At 43.6% G+C, this 27,082-nt stretch overlaps 1 protein-coding gene across 3 annotated transcripts in view; it reads right to left on the bottom strand.

Annotated features, from left to right (window-relative positions):
- Positions 1-26,647, bottom strand: part of ASG3 (SNF2 domain-containing protein / helicase domain-containing protein) — a 67,421-nt gene extending 40,774 nt beyond the window's left edge. For all 3 annotated transcript variants that reach the window (XM_086796452.1, XM_086796453.1, XM_086796451.1), the window contains exons 1-2: positions 26,215-26,647; positions 6,706-6,774 (exon numbers count right to left, since the gene is read on the bottom strand). The gene's annotated coding sequence lies outside the window, so the exon portion shown is untranslated. The remainder of the gene's footprint in view (positions 1-6,705; positions 6,775-26,214) is intronic.
- Positions 26,648-27,082: the final 435 nt, after the last annotated feature.

The following is a 27,082-nucleotide window of genomic DNA, read 5'->3' on the forward strand; positions in this document are numbered from 1 at the left end:
TGGTTTTTGGGCGATAAAAACCTCCAAAAAGCAATTTTTGGAACAGTTTTAGGGTTTTTGAAATTTCTGTCCGTACACGCGTTCATATCGTCCATGCATATGCCCATACAAGTCTAGGACTGATCGTACATCGGAAAAGCAAGTTGGAGAGAAGGTGTTGATGGCGAAGAAGAAGCTCTCCATGATTATAATGAAGCCCACACACACTCCACGATTTCCTTCAATCTTCAATGATCTTGTTCATGATACTACAAGAGAAGTCAAATCCTTTTTATACTTGTAAGAGACCCTGCTTTTTGCCAAAAAACCTTCATGCTTTTGCTTTGCTTTTCTCTTTTTGCCTTTGCTTTTGCTCTTTTTACTTTTATTAATAAAATATTACTCAACTTTTGGTGCTTTGCTTTTCTGGCTTTAAGGCCTTGCTTTTTGGCCTTAGAGCTGCTTTTTGAGAAAGCGCCTTTTAGCTTTTTGGTCCAGCTCAGTCTCCTCTTTCCAATGGTGCCCTTGGCTCGCAGTCAACCATGTTTGACTTTTTGCTTTTTCTTGCTTTTTGACCAAGAATGGTGCTTTTTCTTAATAAAACCTTATGGACCCTGTCCTCATGTCTTCTTCCACCTATTTGGTGTCCGGGCATGGATTTTGTCACCAGCCTGGACATTTCCCAGTCTGAAAGGGGTCTGGTGGACTCCAGGATGTTTAAATATTTGGAAAGTACAAGCTTTGGGAATGGGGGATTATCCTAGAATACAAAGGACCACACTCCTAAAATTTAGGAGAGTTGCTATTTTTGGCCGAACTCCAATGGAAATTCTGTTCGCGTCATTACATCTGGAATTGAGCAGATACCAAGAGTTGGCAAAGTGCCTATGACAGAATGTCTACCAGTTGGGATATTTTTAGAGAGAAAGTTTATGGAAGAACCCATCTATTAGATTGGGACATGTGGCAAGGAGGTGGACCAAAGTGAGACAAGTGGCCTGACACTTGTTAGAAAGTGGATCAAAGTGAGACAAGTGGCCTCACACTTGTCACTTCAGCTATTGTGTGGCTCTCCACTTGTCATCGTAGCCTTCTCTTGCCATTTTAGCTCATGGGAGGCCCAAATCTATAAATTGGAGCCCTCTCTCTTCATTAATAGAGGCTCTCTTGCTGCACACTAGCCTCTACCACCGTTGAAGGCTTCTCTAATGATGGCTACTCTCTTTCTCTCTCACTTGAAGGCTGCCCATGAAGAATACCAGCTGTTGGGGACTGTTTTGGAGGCTTCCATCGCGAAGAAATACTGAAGGCAAGGGTATTCAATCATTTATTATGATTTCTAGCCATTGTATGTGTTGTACCAGCATTTGTACTTGCTGTACCTGCTGTACCAGCCACCATATCGACTGTACCAGCCATTGTACTTGCTGTACCAGCCACTGTACTTGCTATACCAGCTTCTGTACTTGCTGTACCTACTGTACCAGCCACCGTACCGGCTGTACCAGCCACTGTACCGGCTGTACCAGCCATTGTACCTACTGTACCGGCTGAATGGAGAGTTGTACTTGCTGTACCCTTTCTATTGCATGAAGACCCGTGGTTTTTGGGGAAGAATCAGTACCCACACGGAGGTATATGGATTATATTGTTGGCTCGGCATTTCTACAGCCTATGTTCCGGCTCAGTTGCCTCGTGTTGGGCTGTGTTATGGCATTTGTATATGGATAATCCGGCATCTCCCGTGGGGAGAGTAAGGCCCTCAAAGCTTGTACATGATATTATTCTCCTTGGGTAATAAAATACTCCAAGGGGGGGGTCGGCCCATTCCGGCCTCTATGCAGTGTCACTCGTGCAAGCTCCATTTGCAGCATTTGTGGATGTTTTGTCCAGCTTTATGTTTTATGCAAAGTGATGATGGATATGTGTTAAGGCTGTGGCCATGTTTAAATGTTTAAATGTTTTAATATGCATTGATGGTATCAACAAGTGTGTCAAAGGCCCTAGTCTCCCGGGCGAGTTTCATTGGTATCAGAGCATAGGCTTTCTTGGAAGCGGAGGCTTCCTTCTATCAATAAGGAAGAGAAAAGATCTCGAGTGGGGACCACACTTACCATCATTGCTATTAAGCATGGCCAGCCACTTCAGAGCCTATGAAGCAAGAGCATGAGCAATAGACAGCTTGCTCTAAGGATTTATGAATTCACAAAATTTATCTTGGAAGTATGGAGTTGGCTTTATGTGCACACGTTTGGCACTCTTTCCATATGGATATTGTGGATTATATTATCAAGCTTACAGGCAAGCTATATGGAGATATATCTTAGGATATCTTAAGGATATGGTGACGAGATATTTCTTCTGGCTTCATGACCAACCTGGCAAAGAAAAGCTAAGTATACTTTGAGTTTGCAAAGTTAGTGCTTTTGCTATGAGGTGTTTTTGATGTTCACTAACCCTTGTATAGCTATGCAAGGAGAAAGGTGTTGTTGTTTGCCTTGAGATGGTTTCAGGGAAACACTGTCTATGGCTCCCTTTAATGGGATGAATTCTTTTCATGGCTCTCTTTATTGGGATGGAGTATATCTATGGAGATTCAGCTTTGGATGTGAAATGGATGGATAAGGCCTACTTCGAGGATTACCCAGATCTTTTGAAGGCCTATCTGGAGGCTTTTTAGTTGCGGTCAACTGATTAGAAGCCGCGGGGAATGTCACAAACCCCTATATTCTAGGGACATGCGGATGCGTGTCAGGCCTAGAAACATGCGGATGCATGTATGTATTATACCTGGGCATGTGTATGGATCACATGAGTGGATGCATATGAGTCCAAGGACATGGCAGGACATTTGTGGACATATATTCTAGGGACATGCGGATGCGTGTCAGGCCTAGAAACATGCGGATGCATGTATGTATTATACCTGGGCATGTGTATGGATCATATGAGTGGATGCATATGAGTCCAAGGACATGGCAGGACATTTGTGGACTTTCGGGCGGTGCCCGTGTGGATTCCGGCCATGCACACATGGTGTGTTATGATGGCAGGCGGAATATTTTCAAGTAGCAGAAATGCTTATGGAACTCCAGGTTACCTATGCCTGCGAGTGATTGTTTTATCTTGTTACTTGAGCCCACCTCTCATCCAAGGTGTGTGGTCTGAGTACCAACACGGAGTGCAAGTGGTAAAGTGGACATGACGGGACTTATGTCTATGCCAAGGGTCATGTGGACCGATGTCTTGTTGGCAGGAGACTTATTTTGTCTCGCCCATTTACTTGGGACATTGATAATGATATCTGGACTTATGGGACTGTTTTGTCTCGCCCATTTACTTGGGACATGGATTATGATATCTGGACTTATGGGACTGATTTGTCTCGCCCATTTATCTTGGGACATGATTATGATATCTGGACTTATGGGACTGTTTTTGTCTCGCCCATTTATCTTGGGACATGATTTTGATATTGGTATTATGGAGACTTATTTAGTCTCGCCCATTTCTTTGGGACATGGATTCTTCAGTTATATTGGATTTTTGAGACTGTCTCGTCTCGCCCAATCGATGAGACATGATTATATCTTGAATATATGGCTTGAAGCTTAAAGTTGCGGACAACTTTTAAGAAGTTGGGGAGGATGTCACCAGCCTGGACATTTCCCAGTCTGAAAGGGGTCTGGTGGACTCCAGGATGTTTAAATATTTGGAAAGTACAAGCTTTGGGAATGGGAGATTATCCTAGAATACAAAGGACCACACTCCTAAAATTTAGAAGAGTTGCTATTTTTGGCCGAACTCCGATGGAAATTCTGTTCGCGTCATTACATCTGGAATTGAGCAGATACCAAGAGTTGGCAAAGTGCCTATGACAGAATGTCTACCAGTTGGGATATTTTTAGAGAGAAAGTTTATGGAAGAACCCATCTATTAGATTGGGACATGTGGCAAGGAGGTGGACCAAAGTGAGACAAGTGGCCTGACACTTGTTAGAAAGTGGATCAAAGTGAGACAAGTGGCCTCACACTTGTCACTTCAGCTATTGTGTGGCTCTCCACTTGTCATCGTAGCCTTCTCTTGCCATTTTAGCTCATGGGAGGCCCAAATCTATAAATTGGAGCCCTCTCTCTTCATTAATAGAGGCTCTCTTGCTGCACACTAGCCTCTACCACCGTTGAAGGCTTCTCTAATGATGGCTACTCTCTTTCTCTCTCACTTGAAGGCTGCCCATGAAGAATACCAGCTGTTGGGGACTGTTTTGGAGGCTTCCATCGCGAAGAAATACTGAAGGCAAGGGTATTCAATCATTTATTATGATTTCTAGCCATTGTATGTGTTGTACCAGCATTTGTACTTGCTGTACCTGCTATACCAACCACCATATCGGCTGTACCAGCCATTGTACTTGCTGTACCAGCCACTGTACTTGCTATACCAGCTTCTGTACTTGCTGTACCTACTGTACCAGCCACCGTACCGGCTGTACCAGCCACTGTACCGGCTGTACCAGCCACTGTACCGGCTGTACCAGCCATTGTACCTACTGTACCGGCTGAATGGAGAGTTGTACTTGCTGTACCCTTTCTATTGCATGAAGACCCGTGGTTTTTGGGGAAGAATCAGTACCCACACGGAGGTATATGGATTATATTGTTGGCTCGGCATTTCTACAGCCTATGTTCCGGCTCAGTTGCCTCGTGTTGGGCTGTGTTATGGCATTTGTATATGGATAATCCGGCATCTCCCGTGGGGAGAGTAAGGCCCTCAAAGCTTGTACATGATATTATTCTCCTTGGGTAATAAAATACTCCAAGGGGGGGGTCGGCCCATTCCGGCCTCTATGCAGTGTCACTCGTGCAAGCTCCATTTGCAGCATTTGTGGATGTTTTGTCCAGCTTTATGTTTTATGCAAAGTGATGATGGATATGTGTTAAGGCTGTGGCCATGTTTAAATGTTTAAATGTTTTAATATGCATTGATGGTATCAACAAGTGTGTCAAAGGCCCTAGTCTCCCGGGCGAGTTTCAGATTTCATCATGTGAAATAGAGCTAGTAGGGCCAAATAGTTACAAGATTCGTAGGGTGTCAAGACTTTACTCGGCCTCACAGAGCCAGGTTCTCATTCAGGGAGCCCATGGTGACAAATTCCCCCTTTCTCGCTCGGTACGGCGGGGCTGTCCTCTGGCACCTTACCTCTTCCTATTTGTCGCTGAGGCCATGAGTTGTTTTCTCTCAACCCAGGAGACCGGGCTTCACGGATTGCGTCTCCCCCTCCGCACTCAGGAGAAGCTACTTGATTCAGAGTTTGCAGATGACACAGCAGCTTACCTCTCAGGGGATGTGGGAAATCTCTAGAGATTTGCGGAGGTGATCGAGATCTTTTGTCGTGCATCAGGAGCGCAGATCAACTGGCACAAGTCGTATGATTTTTGGGTAGGCTCTGCACCCGCCCCGACTTGGCGTGCCCAGCCGAGGCTTTCCAGTAGATCCCGAGGGGCACTCTTGTTCATTATCTTGGATGCCAGGTGGGCATTGATATCTCTCCTGAGCAATAGCTCACCCCCCTTCTTCTGAGTATTCGAAAGAAGCTTTTATACTGGAGCTCCGCGAGGCTCTCCTTAGTAGGTAGAGTGGTGGCGGCGAACCAGGTTCTTCTTCCCACCATGTGGTATACCACTTCATGTTGGGCCTTCTCTCGAACATGTATTGGCCAGGTACAGCGGTTGATCCAAAACTTCTTATGGGCCGACAGTGACGGGAAGCCTACCAGGGCCAAGGTGGCATGGAGGATGATTATTCAGCCATGACGTAGAGGGGGGCTTGGCATCATCGATCCTCCTATTCAGAGCCGTGCCCTGCTGGGCAAGCAGATTGTTTGAGGACTCCTTCCCAATGGCGAGCCTTGGAAGGACTTCCTCTTGGCCCGGATTTCAGCCCGCACCCGTACCAGATGGATCTTCACAAAGATACGGGCCCACGGTTTTAGTCCAGCTTTTGAGGACAGGTTTGCAACCAGTTTAGTTCGAGCTTGGGATCACCTAAGACCAGCTCTTAGACAGATTGCTGTGGTAGCCTCAGAGGAGTGACTTCGACAGCCTTTGGTCTAGAACCCCCTGATTCGTTTACCCAAAGGCCACAAGTTGGGGACCCGGCCTCATGTATCATGGGGAATGTTGAGCACAAGACCTGCCAAGTCCCTTGGAGACTGGATCGCACACAGATAGTTACCCCCGGAGGTGCATGAGAGAGACCTGACAGGGATCCGGGGTTGAGACAGGCTCAGCATTAACATTGACTCAACTATTGACTTTGCTTTTGTCTTTTTGACCTTTAATAATAAAATATTACTCAAGCTCTTTAGCTTTTGCTTTTCTGGCTTTAAGCCCTTGCTTTTTGACCTTAGAGCGGCTTTTAGCTTTTTGGTCCGGCTCAGTCTCCTCTTTCCAATGGTGCCAAGGCTCACGGTCAACCTTGTTTGACTTTTTGGATTTTTTTACTTTTTGACCAAGAATGGTGCTTTTTCTTAATCAAACCTTATGGACCCTGTTCCCGTGTCTTCTTCCACCTGTCTGGTGTCCGGGCATGGATTTCATCATGTGAAATAGTGCTAGGAGGACCGAATAGTTACAAATTGAACAAAAGTAAGCTTTGTTTAAGAGACTTTATACTTAATTTTTTCAAAAAACTCACTACATCTCAAAGACACATTCATCCACTTACCTCCAGACACAAATCAGAGTCATATACTCAGTTACAAGTGGATAATGGAAAGAAATCTGACCTCATCACCTGCACACACAAACACACACACCAAAAAAGAAAAAAAAAATTGTCAAGTGACACTCAAGGGATGGATTATGAAAATAAACACAGATTACAACCACCAAATTATGGACAACATCTTAAGGATGGATTCTTGAAGCTAAAGCACAAATTAGTTCCATGAGCTGAGATGAAGTGCACATGCCCTCTCCCCTCCCGTACAGCTTCTTCCACTGCCCCAATCCCATCTACCCGTGACCCCACCTCTCCTCCCTCCTGCTTCCTTCCCCTTTTTCTTCTCCACTTAGCCCATTTTTACCACTTTCACACCTTCACCGGTCCAGCATTTTTCCTCCGCTTCACTCCCCCTCCCCCACCCAACACCCCCCCCCCCCTCTCTCCCACTGCCAGTCCTTATTTTGCTCCACCATTTTGCAACCACCAGATCCACCTGCTCTCTCCTTGCTCTCCTCCCTCCCCTGTTTCTTCCCTTTTCTTAGCTGCCAATGGCCACCCGCCGCCAGGGAACACCGCAAATGGCCAACCCATTTGGAATTGCCCGGTCAGCTTCTTCTCAGGCAATTTTGAGACACCGAGTAACTTGCTCCCTCATGTTTTCTGCTCTCTCCTGCCCCCCTTTTTCTTCATTTCACTTGGCCTCCTCCTTACCTTTCCCTCCTCAACACCACCGTCGTTGAGATTTGTTCTTCACAGACTTTTGATCACCTCAAGTTGCCCACCTCATGACTGCATGGTGCTTGAGTCCATTACCTTGGTGGCACAATCACACAAAGCAGACAATTCCAAGGCACCTCAGAGACAACCTGCAAGCCACTTGAGTTGGCAAATGGGGACATTAAAAATCCAGCTTGATTCTATTAGCATGGTATGCAGGATCACACCCACCTCAGAGACAATCTGCAAGCCACTTTGGTCTTCAAACAGGAGTACATCACAAACATCCCAGCTGCTTAGCCCACATTGACTTCAACTACGAGGTCCTAGCTAGCAGAGTTCTTTGTAGAATCTCCCTAGCAATACACAATGCTAACAGCGCATTTTGCCTGATGCAAACCTGATTTATGGCCTACACAGACCCTAACCTATAAAATCAAATCCCCAGTGAACTCTCAGAATACCTGGGCTTCTTCCCACCATTGAGTGTCATCTAAAAGCCAGGTGGTGGAATCCCCTGAAGTCCACCACCTCTTGCACATGCTGTTGTGATGACATGTCTTAGGCTGATGGTATCCTCTTCAAAGAAGCTCCCACAGCATGTTTCTATCCTACCACTCGATGGCTGCACCTTCATTCGCACATCAAGTTTTCTGGACACATAGGACACTGGACACAGTTCCTCCCTGTGCCCGCACTAGTCAAGAGACCAGGCCACTCCTTGCACCCTCCACCTCCATCTTTTCCACTAGAGGGAAAGGGCCCTCTACTCCTCCCCTTCTTCACAAGACCACCAACATCTGAATCCCACCAACATGAGGATGGCTAGCAGACGGCAGCTGGCCAAATAAGAAAGAAACCAAATTGACAACCCCACGCCTTGATTCCAATGCAGGAGGGACCTACAACACAATTACCACCCATTACACCAGGATCTATGCAGTATTCCCAACAGTGGACATAGATGTTGAGGAAATCTATGTGCTGGTCCCTATTCTATAAAAGAAGCCTAGAATCAACACCCTAGAGCTCATCTTGTGTAAAAGTAGACAGCTGCTCACTGAGATGGAGACACCCTACTGGTTACATACTAAAGGTCTCTAAGAGACATGAGTCTGGGAACAGCTCCAATGAGCCTTGATAGGTGGTGAGTAGGTGGTGAGATGGACATTTTAATGATCCAAAGAGCACCATGCCAGATGGCATTAGGAGATGCAGCACGTGATACAGCCACAACTTTTTGGTACCATCTTATGCTTGCCAGCTCCTAAGTGACAATGTGCACAGCCTGAGAAAAGGTTACAAACTCCGCTCAAGTCATTAGGCAAGATGCTGTTGAGCCCTTCCCCTGAGGTCTGGCCAGGAAGTAGCGCAATCTGTCCACCAGGCAAGATGCTATTCCTGGACCTGTATGCAGTTGGTTGAGGCTCAGGCTCGTGCCATGCATGAGGTGCTATAAGGAGAGATGTTGTACTAGCAAGGCTCTCTGAAGCATATTGGAGATCTTGATATCACCAAAACAATAAGGGAATGAGAAAGCAGAAGTGCCCTTGTAGGAAGTGCCCTTGTAGGAAGGTGCAAACTCAATTAAGGACAATCCTTGCTACCCCAGGCAGATGCTTGATGTAGACTTAACGTGATTGAGTCACCTCTTGACAACATGCAGGCAAAGTGAGCCATGGAAGAAGATATTGTTTGCTTTCGCTGGCAAGATGTGTCACGCATATGTATAGTTACTAGAAATCTTTCAAGGTTTTATTCATTTCAAGATTTTTAAGATTTTATCTACACAATAGAAAAAACACACTGTTTCAGAGAAACAAAATATTTAAATTTTTTTTAAAGATAAATGAATCTTTTTTAAAAGAGATGGAAAGGAAGAGAATGGAAAAGATGAAGGTGGCAGAGAAAGAGGAAGATGAATTGAAGAAGACGAAGGGAAGAGCAAGGACGAAGGGAGGAGCAACGGGCTGCAAAGGGCCTAAAGTGGAGGACAAGAAGGTAATGTGCTACGATTTGGAGGCCAAAGCATGATGCAACCAGCAAAAAGGGAATGAAAACTTGTGCGCAAAATGCAGTTTGTTTTCTTTTTGTGGGGGCGGGGGGGGGGGGGGGGGGGGGGGGGGGGATAATAAACTTCCAGCTCGAAATTGGATTAATTTTTTTTCGCTGCAAGGTTTCTTAGTGTTTCCAAGATGTTTCTAGCTAGAAATGTTTCAAAGGTTTCTAACCCTTGAAAGAGGTCTTTTTGCTACTATGGATGCATGGCACCTTCTAGAGTTTGTCAAACCAAACCTCCTCCCCCTTTTTCCTTCAGTTCCTATCTTTTCCCATGTCACATGCACGAGTCCTCAAATGCATGTTCCAAGACAACTGAGGACATGTCCATGGTAATTTCAGAGGGTTAAATTTTGGCAGACCTTTTGTAAGCCCTCACGAAAGGACGTGATCAACTTGATGGGAATCGGAGCTTCACGTGTATGAAACAGTCCTTTGTATGTGTGTGTGTGTGTGTGTGTGTGTGTGTGTGTGTGTGTCCTCTTGAGGATAGATTCTATGTGTGTGTAAGCAATGATGTAATAGCCCATGTCATGTGTCATTGCCCCAGTGTATGTGACTTAGTCAAAAGATAAGGTTCTAAGCCTATAAAAGCATTGTATTTGGTGAACATCATTAATCAATCAAGTGCATCGTTGAGTCGTGCAACTCTCTGAGCTTTGTCCTCTCTCTCTATCATCTCATCTCATTATCTCTGCACACACTCGCAAGATGGGTGACTTTTATCCACCCTAGCTTGTGCAACATTTGGTATCAGAACCAGTGCAGCCCGAGCCTTCCTCCTTGCTTATACGACATCGCCATCTCTGCTTTTTACCGGCGCCGCTTGCAGCTCCTCCTGCAGCGCCACCATCGTGCTTGCCGGGCTGGTGGACCTTGTGATAGAGCTGCCGGCTGGGCAAACACAAGAGAGGAAGAAGGGGGGGGGGGGGGGGGGGGGGGATGTAAGAACCTTGGCTGAGCCGCTTCTCTTCTGAGCGGACCTAATTTTCGACCACCACCGTTGAGGCTTCGCCTGTCCTGACCACCATCGGCATCATGTCTTCTCGCCCTCCAGTCGCCACATTGCCGACCGCCCGCCCACCCGCCTACATTTGCTCCCGTCGCCTAGCTATCCACATTGCCTCTTGCACTGCCTCCTACTATAACTATTTGGCCCTCCGAGCTCTTCTCACATGATGGAACTCATGCACGAACACTTGGACAAATTGATGGATACATGGGAACAAGGTTCTTAAAGCTGGCATTGGAAAAAGCACCAGTCTTGGTCAAAAAGCAAGAAATAGCAAAAAGTCAAACTACGTTGACCGAGAGCTGAGTGCACCATTGGAAAGAGGACATCGAACTGGATCAAAAAGCTAAAAGCCGCTTTTCCAAAAAGCAGCTACAGGGCCAAAAAGCAAGACCTTGAAGCTGTAAACGCACAAATCACGAATTTTGGCTATTATTTAAAAGAGAAAAAGCAAAAGTAAGAGGATAAAGCAAAAGCAAAGCATGGCAAAAGCAAGCCCCCCATCAAGTATATAAGAAGCTTGCACCCTCTTGGAGATTAATAGAAGAATTTGTGGAGAACCACCTTGGAGGATCATCTTGTGTGAGCAAGGATCTTCATAATCATCAGCTACCTCTGCCTCCCTCCACCACCTTGCTCTGCCCCTACAGAGCCAACTTCCGCCGAGCGCCCCTCTCCGCCAGCTGAGCCACCCGTCGCCGCCACCCTAGAGTTGTCTCCACCACCTCTGCCAGCTAAGCCACCAGTGGCACCGCCGCCTGTTTGCACCGCCTCTGTGCTGCCTATCAACGCCACCTGCGCCACCTCCAACAGCCACTGCCACCTTCAGCAGCACCGCTGCTTCCATCAAGCCACCGCTTGAGCCGAGTTGAGAAGGTTGCCGCCATCTTGAGAACGCCGACGCCGTACTTGTGCCATCCTTGAGGAGGAAAACCTTGAGCTACTATTGCCTCATTTCCTCCTGTCTTGCTAGCATCTCTACCACGGTGTTTTGCTTATCAAGACTCCTTTCAAATTGGGGTACAGATTGTTGGGGGTAAAGGCCCATTTATGCCTAGACCCCTATGACACCCTTATGTGTGTACATACTTGTACTTAGGGTTTTGTACCTTTCTAATATAAAATATGAGGGGTTGTGGTGTGTACCTCACCACTCTCTCTCGCGCTCACTCCCTTCTACTCTCACATGTGGTATCAGAGCTTTGGCTCCGTGTGAGATCCTCTCCCACCCTCGCATCCTCTCCGTCTCTCGGTCGCCTCTTTCGCTCGTGAACACTTTCCTTGCGTGGATTTCTTCCGTTCGAGGTTCTTTCAGCCTACGAGCTTCTGGCCTCCATCGACGTATGACGTCCCGAACCTTCTCCGACGCTGCCCCAGTGTTTGGATAGTTGTTTGCCGCTGATTTCGCACTCCGTTGAGCTCTTTTCACAGCCCCGAGCTGCCCGAACTCTTTCTCGAAATGCTGGAACTGTTTTGGTACTGTTTTGGGCTTCTTTTCTCGCGTGTGAGCTACCCCTCGGTGTTCTTGGAGTAGGCCAGCTCTATTTTGGTCTCTCCTCACCATTTTCGGCGGTTCTTTGCTCGTGGGAAGGCCCGAGTGCCTCTTTCTCGGCGGACATTCTATTCTCTACCGTAGCCTATTTTACTCGAGGTATTTCTTTCTACCACTCCCTCTGTGACTATAGTCGGTCGGGGCGTCGTGGTTCGCAGGTACATCATCACTTTGGCAGTGGATTGTGTGGCCTTTGTGCTACATTTGGTGGTTGAAACAAAGGGCTTTTGCCTTTTGGAGGTTTACATGCTTTTGGCGCACTTGACATGCTGTAATTGGTGCCCGGGAATGCATTTGGAGTGACATTGCAGTCACAATCAAAGGGCTTTCTGGAAATTTTGCTTCAGAAGCATTGGTGGAGTTTATGCTTGCTGGAATCTTCCCAAATCCCTCTATTTTTGAGGTGAAATCAAAGGGCTTTTGGCCAATTTCGTTTCAGAACTGTGTGACTCAGTTGGGGGGGGAAGATATACAGCCTTGGAAGCTCTGTTGAGCTTGGAAAATTTGGGGAAAGTGCCAAAAATCAGGCCCGAACTGTAATTTTCTGTTTTTTTTTGACAGTTTTAGGTCAGGTTTGACCAAGTTTGACTGTCCAGAAGTGGAAAAATCAGACCTCATCTGTTCATTACTGTTTTAGGACAGTTTTGGGACAGTTTTGACATCTCTTTGTTGAGGAAAAGTGAAGAAAAACAGTAAAATACAGAGCTGGACAGAAATTCCAGCAAGGTATTTTGTGGATGCAAAGTGGTCTTTGACAGATCACGTTAAGTGGGAGTGCTTCCGCTCAGGGAGTACTATTTTGCGAGACTTTTTTTTGCAAGAGTCTTCTTTCAACTAAAGCAATGGCTTCATCCTCCCAAGTTGAGACTTCTCAAGGCGGGAGCTACACCATTGAAAAGTTGGAGGGCCAGGTGAACTTCAACTATTGGAAGGAGCAAATATATGGTGTGTTGGTCATCAAAAAGCTTATCAAGCCAATCAGGCCACAAGGCGTTCAACCCGATGATATGGATGATGATGCATGGCTGGAACTTGATGATCTTGCCAAGTATACAATTTTGTTGTCCGTGTCAAAGAATGTCTACTTCAATGTGGCAGGTGAGACTACCGCGTGGGGAGTTTGGCAAAAGCTGAGCAGTCTTTATGCAAAGGAAAGTGCAAGCAGCAGGGTGTACTTGATGAAAAAGATCTTTGAAATGAAGATGAAAGAGGGTACACCAATGGGAACTCATCTCAATGAGTTCAACGGCCTTGTGAGCAAACTTATTGCTCAAAAGATGAACATTGATGAGGATATGAAGGCTGTTCTATTGCTTTCCACACTTCCCGAAAGTTGGGATACTTTCAGGACAGCAGTGAGTAACAGTGCTCCTGCTTTTACAGGCTTGTCATACACTGATGTGGAGAGTTCTCTTCTCACTGAGGAGATGAACCGAAGGAACAATCAAAGTGGCAAAGCCTCTAGTGCTTTGAATGCACGTGGGAGATCTCAATCAAGGGGAAGAGGCAACAATGGTAAGTCAAGGAGCAAGTCCCGCTCAAAGAAAGATATGGAATGCTTTTATTGTGGCAAAAAGGGACACATTCAAAAGTTTTGCTTCAAATGGAAAGCGGACAAGAAGGCAGGCAAGGTAGAGAGCAAAGGTGAAGATGCAAATGCAAAAGATGTAAAAGGCAAAGGCAAGAGCAGTGTGAAGATAGAAGAGCTTAATGCAGTGACAGATGGTGCTATTGTACCTTATGTTCCTGAACCTCATGTTCCTGAGGTTATATCATTCCTTGATGTGCTTTTCGTGTCTAATGTGAATGCACACTCACTCATTGCCGGTGATTTAGCAGACAAGCTGGATTGGATTGTTGACTCAGGTGCATCCTTTCATGTGACTCCTTATGAGGAGAGTTTTGTTACGTATTCCAGTGGGAATTATGGATGTGTTTATTTGGGGGACAACCATGCTTGTCAGATCACTGGAATTGGTGATATTCAGCTTGCTTTTGCAGATGGTAATCACTTTATGCTCAAGGATGTCAGACATGTTCCTATGCTAAAAAAGAATTTGATAAGTACAGGGCAGCTTGATGATGCAGATTTCTACACTACTTTTGGTGGGAAACAGTGGAAAATCAAGAAGGGTCATCTTATAGCTTCAGATGTCGTTGGACATTCTCTTGTAAATGCAACCGAGCTGCCAAATATTTCACTGTGGCATGGCCGGTTGGGACACATGAGTGTCAAAGGAATGGAAACCTTGGCCCGTTTTGGTTACTTGCCTTTGTATAAGTTTGCTGATTTGTCTAAGTGTGATCATTGTATTTATGGACGGCAAACTCAGGGTCCACATTCCAAGCATTTGTCACTTAGGAGTTCTCCAATGGATCTTCTTCATACTGATGTGTGTGAAATGCCTCAGTTATCTTTGGGGGGAGCTCGTTATATGGTGACTTTTATTGATGATGCCACCCGTAAGGTGTGGGCACACCCTCTTCGCTTGAAGAGTGAGGTATTTGGTATTTTTCAGAGGTTTCTTGCTATGGTTGAAAATCAGACCAGCAAGAAACTCAAGTGTTTACGCTCCGATAATGGTGGGGAATACATGTCAAATGCTTTTCAAGAGTTTTGTGACAGTAAGGGTATCAAAAGGGAGTTACCTCCTCCCTATAATCCCCCCCAAAATGGTGTTGCACAGCGTATGAATCGAACCATTCAAGAGAAGGTTCGAAGTATGTTGTCACATGCTGCATTACCCCATGGATTTTGGGCTGAAGCTGTGCAAACAGCTGTTCACTTGATTAATAGGTCACCGAATAGGACAGTGGGACTCAAAGTGCCTGAAGAATTATGGACGGGAAAGCCTCCCTCATATAAGCACTTGAGAGTGTTTGGTTGTGTTGCGTTTGTGCACATACGCAGGGAAGATAGGACCAAACTTGATCCCACGTCTCGCAGATGCATCTTTTTGGGCTATGGTGACAGTGGTGAATGGGGTTATAGATTGTGGGATCCCGAAGCTAAAAAGCTTATACGCAGTAATGATGTCATTTTTCATGAAACATGCATGTATAAAACAGCCCCAAAGACTCAGGAAGTCAGAAGGGTTATTGATGAAGATGATGTGCATCATAGACAGCAAAATCCAAGGGCTGTACAGCAGCAAATACAGCCCCATTAACAGCCCCGAAATGCTGCAGAACAGGCTCATGTTGAACCTCAAGAGGTGGCAGAAGTGTTGCCTCAAATTCAGCCACAAAATATTGAGCAACAGAACATGGAAATACAGCAGGAAGAGGTGGTACAGCCACCTATTTTTCCACAAGAGCAGGCTGGACAGCCAGCTCCAGGTGCTCCATGGGTCAGAAGGTCTACCCGACCAACTCGTCCTCCAGACAAATTTGTTCCTGGGGTTGACTTTGTATTGCTTACAGATTGTGGAGAGCCCTCATGCTTTAAGGAGGCTATGCAGAGGGATGATCATTTGAAGTGGGAGAGAGCCATGCAATCTGAAATGGCCTCTCTGAAAAAGAATGCAACATGGGACTTGGTGTCTTTGCCTGCAGGGATGAAGGTATTGCCATGCAAATGGGTTTACAAGCTTAAGGTAGCACCTGCAGACTCCTCACCTAAGTATAAGGCACGGTTGGTTGCAAAGGGTTTCAAGCAAGAGAAGGGGATTGATTTTGATGAGATCTTCTCACCTGTGGTCAAAATGACTACATTGAGGGTTGTTCTTGCTTTGGTTGCACATGATGATATGGACTTATTCCAGATGGACGTGAAGACAGCTTTTCTTCACGGGGATCTCCATGAGGAGATTTATATGCAGCAGCCAGAGGGTTTTGCAGTCAAAGGGAAAGAGGGTCTTGTCTGTAAGCTCCAAAAGAGTCTCTATGGCTTGAAGCAGGCACCCAGGGAATGGTATCATAAGTTTGATGCTTTCATGAATTCTCAAGGGTACAAAAGAAGTGAGGAGGATCACTGCCTATACACCAAGAAGGCTTCAGATGGGAGTCTTCTCATCCTCATTTTGTATGTGGATGACATGCTTATTGCAGGAAGTTGCACTCAGGAATTGGTTGCACTAAAGAAGGAGTTGCATAAGACTTTTGAGATGACAGATCTTGGTAATGCCAATCATATACTTGGCATGCGTATTCTTAGGGACAGGGGTAAGAGAACTCTCTACTTGTCTCAGAAAGAGTACATTGGGAAGGTGTTGAAACGTTTCAGCATGGATGAGGGGAGGAGTCTCTCTACTCCTTTACCTCCATATGTGAAACTTTCACAGGATGACAGCCCTAAGTCAGATGACGAGCGAGCTGCCATGGCCAAGATCCCTTATGCTTCCGCAGTTGGTAGTCTTATGTATGCTATGGTTGCTACACGACCAGATATTGCATTTGCAGTGGGAGTTGTTAGCAGGTTTATGGCCAACCCTGGCAAAAAACATTGGGATGCAGTGAAGGGTGTAATGAGGTACTTGAAGGGTACTCAAGATATGTGCATATGCTATGGTAAGTCAGATGCATCTATCCAAGGATTTGTGGATGCAGACTATGTAGGTTGTGCAGACAGCAGACGGTCTACCACGGGTTATGTTTTTACATTCACTGGTGGTGCAATCTCTTGGATTTCTCGTATGCAGAAATGCATTGCCTTGTCTACCACTGAGGCAGAGTATATTGCAGCTGCTGAGGCATGCAAGGAGGCTTTATGGCTTTCTCGTCTAGTGGGAGCTTTGGGTATTTCAGGAGGGATTCCAGTGTTGCACTGTGACAGTCAAAGTGCTATCATGTTGGCTAGGAACCCTGTGTTTCATGTCAAGACTAAGCACATTGATGTGAAGTATCATTTTATCCGTGAGGTGCTTGATGGTAAGCTACTTGAGCTTGTCAAAGTGCACACAGATAATAACTCTGCAGACGTTTTGACAAAGAGTCTGCCCTCAGAGAAGCATGCACATTGTATCAAACTCATGGGTGTCGGATAGGCCATTTGTCTTTTCTTTTGGCCTGTACATTGTTGTATTTTATACATCACTTTTAGGCACATTGGCCTTTAAGTGGGAGATTGTTGGGGGTAAAGGCCCATTTATGCCTAGACCCCTATGACACCCTTATGTGTGTACATACTTGTACTTAGGGTTTTGTACCTTTCTAATATAAAATATGAGGGGTTGTGGTGTGTACCTCACCACTCTCTCTCGCGCTCACTCCCTTCTACTCTCACACAGATTTTCTTGTGAGATTTTTTGTGAGGAACAAAGACTTGATTCAGATATTGGAAATAGGTACTAGGCCGGTGTAAAGACTCTTGTGGGTCTTCCTAGTGGTGAGCTTAGGTATCAGAGATCTTGTGCCTCGACACCGACTTCAACCCGACCTCGACATCGGCACTATTGTTTGATATTGTATTCATTTGTTGTATTGGTCCTGCCTTGGAAGAGCCCGTGGATTGTTCCTGAAATAAATTCCTGAAAAGGGGGCGGACCTATTCCCCTAGTGTACTGTGTAAAACTCCTATACCCATCTCTCTCTCCCCCTTCTCTCTCTCTCTATCTATATCTCTTGGACACGTGATTGAATATGTCATCGCACACTTCGTTGGACTTACAATGGTATCAGAGCAAGGATTTCAATTTCTCTTAAAGAAATCTTTCTTGGGGTGACAGAGCCATGTCCAAAGTTGAGGTGGAACACCTATGAAGCCTACACAGAACTTCTAGAAGGGAACCAAGGCCACCAATCTATCTCTTATGAGACCGCGGCCATGACATCATCAGAATATTGAGATTTTCAAAAGTTCAGACAGTATCTTCAAGAAGAAGAGTTCCTAGCTTGGAGAGCCAAGAAGAAACAAGACCAAATAAGGGCACGAATGTTTGAAGATTTCATCAAGGATCGAGCCACGGAAGCCGAAGGAGTTGAAGCTACTAAAGCCTATCTTCGGGCCAAAGGAGTCACCATTGCAAAAAGGATCCAAAGTTACCCGGTCTATTTCTCGTGGAGGAAACCGGGAGGCTATCCCTAGGCCCACTCTCTCGGACGCAGCTTCTTCAAGACAGGTAAAGGAAAGGAAGGCATAGGAGCCTTCCGCAACTGGCAAAATGGATTTCAAGCTGGGAGAGAAGAGCGTCAAGTTTGAGGCTTTTCATGGAAAGTGGGCTACCCAGAAAGTTTTATCCTTTGTCAAGCAATTTGATGCTGCTTTTGGAGGTGACACCTGCTCCGAAAAGTCAAAACTTCTCATGGTTCGTATGCATTTGAAGGATGCCGCCTTGAACCCCCACTCTTTCAAAGAAGATTGTCCCTCAAGCAATTCAAGGAATATGCCAAAGAAGGAAAGTGTTTCCAATGTGGAAAGAAGGGACACTTGGCTGCAAATTGTCCCAACCTGCCACCACAGCAAGAAGCTAATGACACCAGAAGATCATCAGATTGACATCCTTCCAGGAAGTTTGTCAAAAGAAGATTGCATTGCAGTAGTCTTGTACCAGAAGGGCCATGTTGTGGCTTATGAAAGTCTTAGATGAGGATCTCTAGGATTGTATTGGAACATATTTTTGTGACTTTTTTCTGTCGTCAAGAAAGATTTAAGAGGGAGGGATTGTACCTCTAGCCCTCTTCATTGTGTATACATATATATATATATATATATATATATATATATATATATATACATGTATATATATATATGTATATATATATATATATATATATACATGTATATATATACATGTATATATATGTATACATGTATATATATACATGTATATATATACATGTATACATATATATACATGTATATATATACATGTATATATATACATGTATATATGTATATGTATATATATATATATACATGTATATATATACATGTATATATATACATGTATATATATATATATACATATACATATATACATGTATATATATACATGTATATATATATACATGTATACATATATATACATGTATATATATATACATGTATATATATATATATATACATGTATATATATATACATGTATATATATATATATATACATGTATATATATATACATGTATACATATATATACATGTATATATATATACATGTATACATATATATACATGTATATATATATACATGTATATATATATACATGTATATATATATATATATACATGTATATATATATACATGTATACATATATATACATGTATATATATATACATGTATATATATACATGTATATATATACATGTATATATATATACATGTATATATATGTATACATGTATATATATACATGTATATATATACATGTATACATATATATACATGTATATATATATACATGTATATATATACATGTATATATGTATATATATATGTATATATATACATGTATATATATACATGTATATATATATATATATATTATATACATATACATGTATATATATATGTATATATGTATATATATATATACATGTATATACATGTATATATACATGTATATATACATATATATATATACATGTATATATATATATATATATACATACATATATTATATACATATACATGTATATATATATGTATATATGTATATATATATATATATGTATATATGTATATATATATATACATATATACATATATATATATATTATATACATATACATGTATATATATATGTATATTATATATATATATGTATATATGTATATATGTATATATGTATATATATATATACATATATACATATATCTATATATATACATGTATATCTATATATATACATGTATATGTATATATACATGTATATGTATATATACATATATATATATATATATATATATGTGTGTATATATATATACATGTATATATGTATATACATGTATGTATATATATACATATATATATATATATATATATATATATATATATATATATATATATATGTATATACATATTTATATACATATACATATATATATGTATATACATGTATATATACATACATATATATATATATACACATATATATATATATATACACACACATATATATATATATACATATATATATATATTGGACTAGAATTGATCATTATCCTGCTTATAATGGTTATTTGGACATACTCTAGTTTGGGTGGCAACGATGCTCGAAAGCCCAAGGAGCAAGATTTGTATATGCGAGGCAACGATGCCCGAACGAGATTTGTATATGGGAGGCAACACCACAAGACCCATTGGACGGCAACGAAGCCAGATATATTGGACTTCGCAGTCGGACAGTCATTGCGACCAAATGGCCCACATGACTGTATTGGATTTCGTAGTCGGGCGATCATTGTGACCAGATGGCCCATATGACTGTATTGGATCTCATAGTCGGGCGGTCGATGCGACCAGATGGCCCAGATGACTATGCAAGAATGCTCGGGCGGTCCTAGTGACCAGATGGCCTTGAGGATAGTCTCAATGATCCTAGTGGCCAGATGGTTCAACACGGTTTCGATGAAACCAGACAAAACAATCCATGAACAGGAGGATCATTACTTGTGCACTGCATATTGATCTTTGACTTTGTGTGCTGTTTTTGATGTGTGGGTGGCAACGATGCTCGAAAGCCCAAGGAGCAAGATTTGTATATGCGAGGCAACAATACCCGAACGAGATTTGTATATGGGAGGCAACGCCAGAAGACCCATTGGACGCCAACGAAGCCAGATATATTGGACTTCGCAGTCGGGTAGTCATTGCGACCAAATGGCCCACATGACTGTATTGGATTTCGTAGTCGGGCGATCATTGCGACCAGATGGCCCATATGACTATATTGGATCTCATAGTCGGGCGGTCGATGCAACCAAACGGCCCAGATGACTATGCAAGAATGCTCGGGCGGTCCTAGTGACCAGATGGCCTTGAGGATAGTCTCAATGGTCCTAGTGGCCAGATGGTTCAACACGGTTTCGATGAAACCAGACAAGACAATCCATGAACAGGAGGATCATTACTTGTGCACTGCATATTGATCTTTGACTTTGTGTGCTGTTTTTGATGTGTGGACAATGCGTAGTCAACTAGGCTCCAGACTACCTGGCCAGTACCTGGAATACCCAGTAGACACGAATGATGCATACTTGTTTGTTGACTAGCTTCTGTCTAGTTTTTGCAGAAGGTGAATATGCATTTATTATATCTAACACATATGACAGGTTATGAAGAACATGTACCATCAAGAACAAGAACATCGGTCAAAAAAAAGACAAAAAAGATGTTGCCAAATGAGCAGAAGGCACCACATATACGAGGAAAGACCAGATGCACAAGAGCACCAGACGAGGCTAGTACCACGATCTTATGGAATATTTGTACCCCACAATTGAGGACGACTGTGATATAAGAGGGAGGGAATGTAGCTGTTTGGCCCTCCGAGCTCTTCTCACATGATGGAACTCATGCCCGGACACTTGGACAGATTGATGGATACATGAAAATTGGGTTCCTAAAGCTGGCATTCAAAAAAGCACTAGTGTTGGTCAAAAAGCAAGAAAAAGCAAAAAGTCAAACTATGTTGACCGAGAGCTAGGAGCACCATTGAAAAGAGGACACCGAACTGGATCAAAAAGCTAAAAGCCGCTTTTCCAAAAAGCAGCTCCAAGGCCAAAAAGCAAGACCCTAAAGCTGTAAAAGCACAAATCAAGAATTTTGGCTATTATTAATAATATTTAAAAGAGAAAAAGCAAAAGCAAGAAGATAAAGCAAAAGCAAAGCATGGCAAAAGCAAGCCCCCCATCAAGTATATAAGAAGTTTGCACCCTCTTGGAGATTCATAGAAGAATTTGTGGAGAACCACCTTGGAGGATCATCTTGTGTGAGCAAGGATCTTCATCATCATCTACCTCTCTATCTCCATGCACCACCCTGCTCTGCCCCTACAGAGCCAACTTCCGCCAAGCACCGCCTCTGCAGCGCCCATCTACGTCGGCTGAGCCGCTTGTCGCCACCTCCGCCAGCTTAGCCACCAGCGCCAATGCCCTAGAGCCCAGCTTCGCCGCCACCGCATGTTCACCGGTTTGCACCGCCTCTGTGCTGCCTATCAGCGCCACCTGCACCACCTCCAACAGCCATTGCCTCCCGTCAACCACCACCACCGCCACTTCCATCAAGCCGCCACTTGAGCCGGGTTGAGAAGGTTGCCGCCAACTTGAGAACGCCGACGCTGCTTCATTGTATTAGTGTCATCCTTGAGGAGGAAAACCTTGAGCTACTATTGCCTCATTTCCTCCTGTGTTGCCAACATCTCTACCACGGTGTTTTGCTTATCAAGACTCCTTTCAGATTGGGATACACGGTTTCTTGTGAGATTTTTTGTGAGCAACAAAGACTTGATTCAGATATTGGATATTGGTACTAGCCCAATGTAAGACCCTTGTGGGTCTTCCTAGTGGTGAGCTCAGATATCAAAGATCTTGTGCCTCGACGCGGACTTCAACCCGACCTTGACATCGGCACTATTGTTTGATATTGAATTCATTTGTTGTATTGGTCCTAGCGTGGAAGAGCCCGTGTATAGTTCCTTAAATAAATTCCTGAAAAGGTGGCGGGGCCTGTTCCCCGCTCAGCGTGGTGTACTAAGTAAAACCCCTATACCCATCTCTCTCTCCCCCTTCTCTCTCTCTATCTATATCTCTTGGACACGTGGTTGAATCTGTCACTGCACACTCCGTTGGGCTTACACCTACTGCCTCTTTCGCCATGTGCCATCAGCTGCTCCCAATCAACTCGCCTACTTAGTTCCAACAACATGGATTAGGCCATCTCATCCAATATCTACTTCATGGTCAAGTTCAATGGCATCGGCTTCCCGACATGGTAGACAAAGATGTAGCTCATGCTTATGAACGATGGGCTCTAGAACATTGTCAAAGGAGTTGACAAGAAGCCTAAACTTGGATGTCACAAACATCTGCATGTTGTGAGTTCCTAATAGTCCAAAGATTGTTTGAAGTACAATGCAAGCAAATCAATGGCTTTAATTGCCCAATTTGATATTGCTTTCAGTGACGAGGAGTTTACAGAGAAATCAAAGATTCACCATGTTAGCATGGCTCGGCTGCCCATCGGTGGATCACAAAGAAACTGTCTAGTAGCCTTATCCTCAAGCATGGGAGGACTTCAAAGAGAGGTTTTATGCACAGTTCCTATCTCCCAATGCTGTGGAGAAGATTATGAGCAAATGGGATAAAATTTAGCAGAAGGAGAATGAATCTATGCAAACTTATGTCAATAAGTTTTTGAAGATCTTCTTGGACGTTTCACCTTTCTTGTTCGTGGGTGAAGGCAAGAAGAAGAGAAACTTAAAATCGGGGTTGCAACCGGTCTACAAATCTGGTTTGGATAAGCGTCATAATGCTACTTTGCAGGACTACATCACGACCACTCTTGCCACTAAGTAATCGGAGCATAAGTTGCAGCGTTCCAGCAAGGGAGACTATGCATTTAAGGGCAAAGTAAGGGCTGGTCCAAACCTGCAAAAAGGTACTTTAAAGGCAATGTCGAAGATGCAAAAGGTGGAGGTAAAGCTGAAAACGTACCGCCAAAGGATAACCCCCATAAAAGCCTAAATTTGGTTTAACCTCGGAGCAAAGAGAGCAATATGCAAAGGTGGATAAATGCTTCTCTCGTGGCAACCAGGATCACATGTTTAGTGAATGCCCGCAACGTAAAAAGAAGAAAAATGAGAAGCAACCAAAGGTAAATGTGCGTGCTGTTCTCGACGTGCTGTCAACAAAGAGAGAGTGGTATGTAAAGCATGGGGACAGCTCAAAGACCAGCCCGCTCTCTTTATGGTTGATGATTGTGCTACAAATAATTTCATTTCTCTGAAAATGGCAGCCGCTTTGTGTATTGAAGTAGGGGACATGGGACCCAAATAGAAGCAGAGGCCGCATTTGTGGGTAAAGTAGTGCAAGCAACCCCGATACTTCGGAAGTTGTGCATACATATCCAAGGTTACCTCGATCATTAGAACTTTTTGGTTGCACCACTCAATGGATGTGATGTATTGCTTGGGAAACCATGGCATCACTGCTTGAGCCATATAAGGAGTATAGAACCAACAAGATTACTTTTATGGATAAAGGCCGCATGCATGTTATAGATGCTAGCCATGAGGGAGACTCCGTCCAAGTTCTATCTCATCTCCAGATTAGTAAAGCAATGAAGAAGAGTGTTTCCGCGTGCTTGGTCTTTGTTGGTGATAAGGATTGCCCAGCAATCCCGGTTTCTTCAAATGTAGCTTGACTTCAATAAAATCAACCACCTAATGGCTGAAAATCAACCTTAGGAGAATGCCCAACACTTCCCAAGGGTTCTCTTGCATAGAACTTGTAGCAACCGGATCCAAGATGATTCTTCCACAGCTTCAATCTTGGGAATAGTCTTCTAGCTTGAATGGAGACTTTCAATTCTCAAAATCAGAATTCAGCCAGCTTCTAAGTGTTTTGGGGAAATAAAACACTATGGTATGACTGGAAAAATACTCTAGAATAAGTGCATTAGATAGAGCAATAAACAAAGGCCAAGAAGTACTCTTGAATGAGGCTGGAAATCTGAATTTATAGAGTTCTATTCAGCCTAGAAGGAGGCGCCTAGATGAAGAGAAAGAGTGGAGGTTATTGCTCATGAAAAGATGTGGTAGGGAGAGGTTTGTGCAAGACTTTTGGATCAAAGAATGGCTATTAGCAAGGTAGCAACTCGTGTAGCTAAAAGAGGAGGAAAAGTTTACTTTTTATCTTTTTCTTTTGAGTTAACTAGCTTGCATGACTCTTTTGGAGAAAAGTGAGCTTGCATGCTTTACTTTTTTTAAGAAAAGTAAGCTTGCATGGCACACTTTTAGGTCCATGAAAAGATAAAGCATTGCATGAAGCATGCATGTAGCTGAAAAAGCTTGAATGTTGCATGCATGGGGGTTTCTGACCATGCATGTCGCATGTATGGGGGTTTCTAACTATGCATGTCGCATGCATGAGGGTTTCTGACTATGCATGTCACATGCATGGAGGTTTCTCATCATGGAGAAGAAGTTTATCGACAATACTTAGCTAGACTATCATGCATGCATGCATAGAGATAGAAAACCTACATAAGAGTGGGTTTCCTTCAAAATGTCAATTATTCCTGTACAAATCCATCAATACAAGTTAATTGAAGACAGGTTATGCAACATACTAACCCATGGGTGCAATCCAGGCGTCCCCAAATCCATGAGCTTCTCATGCAATAAAATACAAGCATTGTTCAGGCAAACATAACAATACACGCAAATAAAAATAAGCAATGCACACAAATGTATGCATTTAAACACATATTTTGAAAGAAACCCCATCTATTTATATGTACTTGATATTTACAAGGGCTATGGTATTTGGCTCTCCAAGATCCATCAAATATCCATGGCATTATGTATAGCATTTGGTTCTCCAAGATCCATCAAATGCTTAACATGCTTCTGTGCAGCCAGGATCTGCTAGCATACACATACATGGAAAGCTTAACCATAAACATTCCATGGCTACATGTAGTGTCCAACACCCATGACCATGGATAATAGAGAATTTACAATATGAATCCCGAGAAATTAGGGAATAGTTACACTCACAAGCGAGGCTAAAAAAAATTAATGCATACAAGGATTGAACAAGTCATGCAAAATCAGTTTCAAGCAAGCTGAGATTGCATGCACATGCATTATGCAATGGATATATCTCCCATTCCTAGAACAATCTGTAAATAGCACGTCTTTCCAAGCACAAAATTGGCTCGGTGGGAAGCCTAAACTGGGATCCCTAACAATGAGTTCCATGTCTTGGCCACACTACAGGTGACACAAGGCCTAGCCTCTCGTAGGTGACACGAGTTCTTGCCTCAATACGGGCGACACGAAGCCTAGTTTCTCAACCCTAGGCACCATCTTTGAAGTGTTTCAATAAAATACATGTTCCCATACATACACATATACACATTGGCATTCACCTACATACACACGCACATACTTTTTTTTTTTGTAAAAGCTTTGTTCATCACACGCACACACACATACACCATACACATACCCATGCACAATACACATATACATGCGATTGAGAGAATAGTATTTGATAGGAAGCGACCTAGAATAACGTTGACACCCCGGATGTAACGTTTGATCAACCAGGTGACCCCTTGTGCTTGGTGAGGCTTGAGTTGAACTTCTAAACCCCATGTGCTGCACTGAGCTGCTACCTGCTCTGCCACAGGGGGGGCCTCGGGTGGGTCGGATTCTGCCAAGGCGGCTGCTGCTGCCAACCTCTCCCTCGTGGCCATCTCCATTTCTCGCACAGTTTTTAGCTACGCAAGTGGTAGAAAATATAAACGTTCCTGACCCGAGCATGGGCGGATCCACACAATCCGCCCGGACAGAAGTCGAACCCCTGCCCAGGGCCCGGCCTAAGAACGGCCGCTTGGAACGATGGGACCAATTCTTGCCGCCCGGACGGGTGGATCAGATAGCCTTCACAACGGCCGCGCTGGTCGGAAAAATACTAAAAAAATAAATAAAACTATATGCCCGACTACCGGCCGAAAGGTGTTTGCCTATTGCTCAAGCGGCCGACGCACAACGCCAATAATACATGCCACATATATATATATCACTTTGCCATAACTTTGAAGAGTCGAAGAGCCTTTGAAGTAGCTTGTGTTACGCGGGCTGAAAGAGTTTGTGTTACGCGAGAGGTGTTAGGAGGTATTGCAACTAGCTACTCTCTCTCTCTCTCTCTATGTCAACCACGCTAATGATTCTCTTTCTCTCTCTAGTTGTAAATACATGTATATGGGCAACATGCATGCAAGACTTCTTATGGATTGACAACATGTATTCAAGCGTACAATTTGGCTTTATTGCATAAGCATGTAAGCGTAAGTTATGTGATAATGTATACAGAAGCATGTCATCTCAACAAGGCAAGGAGGTACCTGCGTGGGCTGTGTTTAACACTA

The sequence above is a fragment of the Cibotium barometz genome, chromosome 63, assembly GCF_041138505.1.
Source record: "Cibotium barometz isolate CiBa-2024 chromosome 63, ASM4113850v1, whole genome shotgun sequence".
NCBI classification, from domain to species: Eukaryota; Viridiplantae; Streptophyta; class Polypodiopsida; order Cyatheales; family Cibotiaceae; genus Cibotium; species Cibotium barometz.